At 40.6% G+C, this 5,343-nt stretch overlaps 1 protein-coding gene across 1 annotated transcript in view; it reads left to right on the top strand.

Annotated features, from left to right (window-relative positions):
• Positions 1-5,343, top strand: part of ATP2C1 (ATPase secretory pathway Ca2+ transporting 1) — a 169,312-nt gene that overhangs the window by 37,992 nt on the left and 125,977 nt on the right. The window lies entirely within an intron of this gene.

Here is a 5,343-nt window from a genome sequence, read left to right as displayed (position 1 = left end):
CGGCCGCGCCGAGCCGGCCGTGCCGACCGTGACGGGTCCCCTCACCTCCTCTCCATTCCCCTCCCCGACCGCCCTCCCGTTCGTTCCTTCCTCACGCCCGGAGCAGGCTCCTGCCTGGCGCCGCCGCTCGGCGAGCCACTCCTCTTCTCCCCAGGCGCGCGGGGCGCTCCCGCGAGCCTCGCGGGTGAGTCCCCCGCAGCCCGGAGGAAGGGGGTCTGGGGTTTTGGGAGGACACCGGTATTACCTATTGCCCCCTATTTCCAGAAACTTCCAGGTCCCGAGGGAGGGAGCGTCTGGGGGTACCCCGGCTTGGGGGTGTCTCTAGGGCGCCGCCCCGGCGGCTTGAGCTGGGGGCGTTGCGGGTGGCTGAGGGGGTGGGCGCGCGATCTGGGGGCTCCCGACGTGGTGGCGGGGCGGGGGTCTCCCTCCTCGCCCTCTCTGTCGTCAGCGCCGCTTCTCCTGGTTTCTCTTGCAGATGCTGCTGCTAGGGGTGGTGGGAGCAGCCGTGGGACGTGTGGCCGGGAGAGGGGGTGACAGCCTGGGATTCCGGGGGCTTCTCTTCCTTGTCCTCCTCTCCTCTCTATTCCCAGTGTGGCCGCGGCTGACACTAAAGACTTTGTAGCCATCAACCCAAGTGCAGTTTCGATGGAAAATGAAGGTAAAGGCCTCTGGCAGATGGGTTGCAACGCGGAGTTGAGGGTGTGGTGGTTTGCTTTTAAGTTGCCTTTCTTTTTCCACCTTTTAATTTTCTTTATTTTATTTTTTCTTTGTGAAGTATACAAGGAATTGCTTTCTTCGGATACTAGCTTTTATTTGGTAACACAGGGCATTTCGAAATCAAGGTACTGTGGGCTGACTGAGCTTTATTCTGCTTTCCTGAGAAAGCTGCTGTCTTTAGCTTAGGGAATGGAAGGGAAGTTTTCATTTCAGATAGCATCTGTGCTAAATAGCTATTTGAAAGGAATCACTCGAGGGGAAGTGGAAATGGAGAGGGAAGGGGATGGACTGCATCTCTGTATATTTGCATATCAAGCCTTGTTAATGGTATGTGACCGGATTAGTTTATAAGAAACAATTTTTTATTAATGCAGATTTGTTTTTCAGTTCAGAAAAAAATAACTTTGAATTTAACAGAATGTTATGAGGTGATTTCCTTTCTTAGAGTTCCTCCCTATTTCAAAACATAATTTAGGGGGTTGACAGTGGAACTTGTTTGTCCACTGTACACTTTGGACCACTAAATTACCATACACATGTTACTTGATTCCTTTGGTCTCATTAAAATATTTAATGCGTTTCATTACACAGCACTGGTTATTTTCCAGAAGCGTTGAAGAACTCTGAATATTATTTTCTCCCCTGAAACAGCCACATTTATTCTGTGGACTGACTTCTGACTTGTGCGTGATAATCTTTCTTTTCTTTTCCCCTCTGGTCTGTAAGATGTATGAAAGATACTTACAAATTACAATTTGTCGTCTTGTATCTTTTGGTTTTTAAAATCTATAAGTGGTACAGAGGAGACGCAATGGGGTTTATCTGTTGCTTTCTCACTTTTCTGTTTTTGAGAATGTAAGCTCAATTGTCCTAAGAAGAACTGGGAATTTTAGGATAGATGTTTCTTATATGCATAATTTGTTTTGCTTCATGAGACCCCTGGACATGTGGGAAATACAAGAGGCACAATTACATTGCTCAGTTTTACTCTAGATGGATAATTGGTGGAAAACCTTTTCTGAAATACTAAAGTATATAACTGCAGAGGAGTTATACCATCTAATTGGGTCTTTAGAAACAGCATTTGAAAGCAGTAATGTTTTTGTCTGGTGTTAAGGAAAAATCAATTTTCTGAGGCTTTCTCTTCTTTGTCTTGGTTTACAGATTTCAGAAAGACAAATCCTTCACAAGAGACAAAGAATATTAAATGCATTCATATACCTGTTTCTTGGTAGTTGTATCTTAAATAGCATCAATAACTTCTGCTTTCAAAGAGTGTTACCAGATTTAAGAGAGTAGCCTAAAGTAGGTGTATTCTTAGAGGTTGCTTTTGTTTCTTGATCTCTTAGGAAAAGGAACATGACTAATAAAGCTGACTCTCATATTATCTATTGATGTGAGAGGGAGTGGTGGTGAGATGGGAGCATGGTGCATGCTTGTGTCTGACTGAGTTTGTATTATTTGGCCTCACAGTAAAAGATACAATTCTTAACAACTTACAGGGGTAATCAGGCCTTTTTGGGGCAGTTTCTCATTATCATAACATGTTTCTTTTCTCATATTTAAACATCTTTAAGAAGAATTTGTATATAACCTAGAATTTTCAGTGGACTGTTTTGAAATACATAGAATATTATTGCTTTTCTTTTTATAGTTAGTATTCTCTGTTGACATGGTATATCAGTATCTTGGGAGTGTGAAAAAAAGTGGATTCAAACCATGTCTTAACCACTAAAAATTGTGAGACTTAAAGCAAATTACAGTTGACTCTTGAACAATGTGGGGTTTAGGGGCGCCACCTCCCCCAGTTGAAAATGTACTATAACTTTTGACTCCCCCAGAACTTAACTACTAATAGCTTACTGTTGACTGGAAGCCATATGATAATTGACAAGAAAGTTCATTAACACATATTTTGTATATGTATTATATACTGTATTCTTACAAGAAAGTAAGCTAGAGAAAATGTTAAGAAAATTATAAAGAAGAGAAAATACATTTACTGTACTATAAAAAATCTTGATGTAAGTGAACCTGCACTGTTCAAACCTGTGTTCAAGGGTTAACTCTGCTTCACCTTTCTTAGCCTCTATTTCTTCATTTATAAATTGGGATTGATAATAATTTACATAGTTAAGAGGGTGAAATCAGAAACTTGGGGGAGAGGAAGGAATTTAAGAGCATGTACTGTGGAACCTAGCAACCTGATTTGAATGTCAGATCCCCACTTAGCATAATTTGGCTTTTTGTGCTATAGTTTCTTCATCTATAAAATAAGGGTATTGATAGGACCTACCATATGAGGTTTTTTTTTTTTTTTTAAGATTTTATTTATTTGAGAGAGAAGAGAGAAAGAGAAAAGGAGCAGGGAGCGGGGGCAGAGAGAGAGGGAGAAGCAGAGTCCCTGCTGAGCAGGGACCCTGGGGTTATGACCTGAGCCTAAGGCAGATCCTTAACCAACTGAGCCACCCAGGCACCCCCCATATGAGATTGGCACATAGTATCTGGCACATAGTAAGTGCTCAGTAAATGATTATTATAAATAGCCTAACCTGGCGTTTGCATACTATTATGCCATCTGGCGTTAATCTTATGGTAGCTGAATATTGAAAGGAGGAACAGTGGTGGCCAAAATGCTCTGTATGAAGTTGCTGTTATTAGTTAGGGAATAGGTGAGTCAAGTACAGGATTTTCTATAGTGTTATGGCTGTAATTCTGTAGAGAAAGTTAGGTCTCCAGCAAGAAACCAGGGGCCAGTGTGGAAGGAGACAGGTTTGGATTTGAATCCTGGCAGGTAACTTTTTCCTCTTCCATGTGTTTTTAAGTTTTCCCATCTGTAAATGGAGGTTTGATGTGAGGAATAAATGAAACGTGGTGTGTAAAGTGCCCAGAATGATGGTTGACACATGGTTAGCATGCATTAGCGATTGTGAGATTGCTGCTGTTCCCCAAAAAGAGACTCCTCTAGTAGGTATGTAGATAAATTACATCTCTAGGTATGTATGGGGTAGAATTGATAGTGGCTCCCAGGGGCATTAGCATGAAGGTTCTTAGGTAGTGTGTCATGTCTGCAATGGTTGTTTGAGGGCATGACTTCATCCTTGTGGTTCTTCCTTTCAACAATGGTGGTAATTTTCTTTGTCACTTCATTTTTAGTTTTTCTGGACCATTCTCCCACGTCTCACTTAAACTGTATCAGCAAAGCTTACCTCGTTTTTAGCCTTAGCCTGTAGAATGCTTTGTGAATATTTCCTGCCAGTCATAGGAAGTATTTGAAGTGTTAATTTCCTGGAGTTTCAGGGATTGGTCCTGGACATCCCTTTGTGGAACTCCTTTTGCATGTTTGGAACTCCTTTTTGCATGTTTATTTTGAATTTAAATACCACCTAGGAATCTGAGATATACAAATAAATGGCTCTTTTCCTGATTGTTAAAAAATTAAGTATTTGTATTTGTGCTTAAAGGGATGGCTTATTAAGAAAACTGGAGAATTTTGCAGATAGTTTCTTCTTCCCAGTAATGTTTTTTTCCCCCTTTGGAATAAATTTAGCCTTTCTCATAGAAAAATATGAATTTAATGTACCTGAAACTGATATTGCTTTAACTATTTCTTTGACTAGTGGATAAAAATGTAATAATCTTCAAGATTTCAGGACATGTTTAATTTTTAGTTTGAGGCAGGGCTAATAGGTCTGGAATAAATTCCCCTGATCTCTTTGGATAGCCTTTGGAAATGATAGTGTGTTTATTTGCACTTTAAAAATAGTTTCATGGTCAAATTGTTAATCATCTAAGAATGTCTCAAAAGATTGTGTGTTAGGGTAAAGATAGTTGGAGGAACTGTGAGGAAAACAGAGGAGAAACGACCTTAATTGCCTTCCTTTGACTAGTAATAGGAAGCTAGATTATAAACATATTTTATATCTTTAGGTGTGGAAAACGTATTTTGTTTGCACTTTTGTCAATAAAGTAATATTCTTAATATTTTTAGAAAAGAGTTGAAATTGAAAAGGTTATGTATGTAACAGCATCTTTTAAAATGTAGTAATTTAACCCAGAGGAAGGATGCTGCAGAGATTATTTGTAAGCATTAGCTTTCTACAGTTGAATCCTAAGTACTTGATTTGTCTTAATGTTTTTATCATTCATTTAATGTCAGCAGAATCAAACTGTTCACTGAAGCAGTGATGATCAAAATAGTCTCCTAGGAACACACCCCTTGGGGCTCAAGGCTGATTTTCTTTTGAGATCTTGGTTAACCATAATATGTTGAACTAAGTTATATTTTGTTTTAAAGGTGGAAAGAATGCCATAGCTTGATGGTAAAGTTAGCTGGTGTGAATTTTAAATTACATAGTTGTTACATGTAACATCTGAAACAGCTCTTAAGGGTCATCAGTTCAAAAGGTCCTCCGATATTTACTTTTTTTTTTTTTTAAAGATTTTATTTATTTATCTGACAGAGATAGAGACAGCCAGCGAGAGAGGGAACACAAGCAGGGGGAGTGGGAGAGGAAGAAGCAGGCTCATAGCGGAGGAGCCTGATGTGGGGCTCGATCCCATAACGCCGGGATCACGCCCTGAGCCGAAGGCAGACGCTTAACCGCTGTGCCACCCAGGCGCTCC

This window comes from Ailuropoda melanoleuca, chromosome 6, assembly GCF_002007445.2.
Source record: "Ailuropoda melanoleuca isolate Jingjing chromosome 6, ASM200744v2, whole genome shotgun sequence".
Taxonomy (NCBI): domain Eukaryota; kingdom Metazoa; phylum Chordata; class Mammalia; order Carnivora; family Ursidae; genus Ailuropoda; species Ailuropoda melanoleuca.
This window is presented reverse-complemented; position numbering and strand designations above follow the sequence as displayed.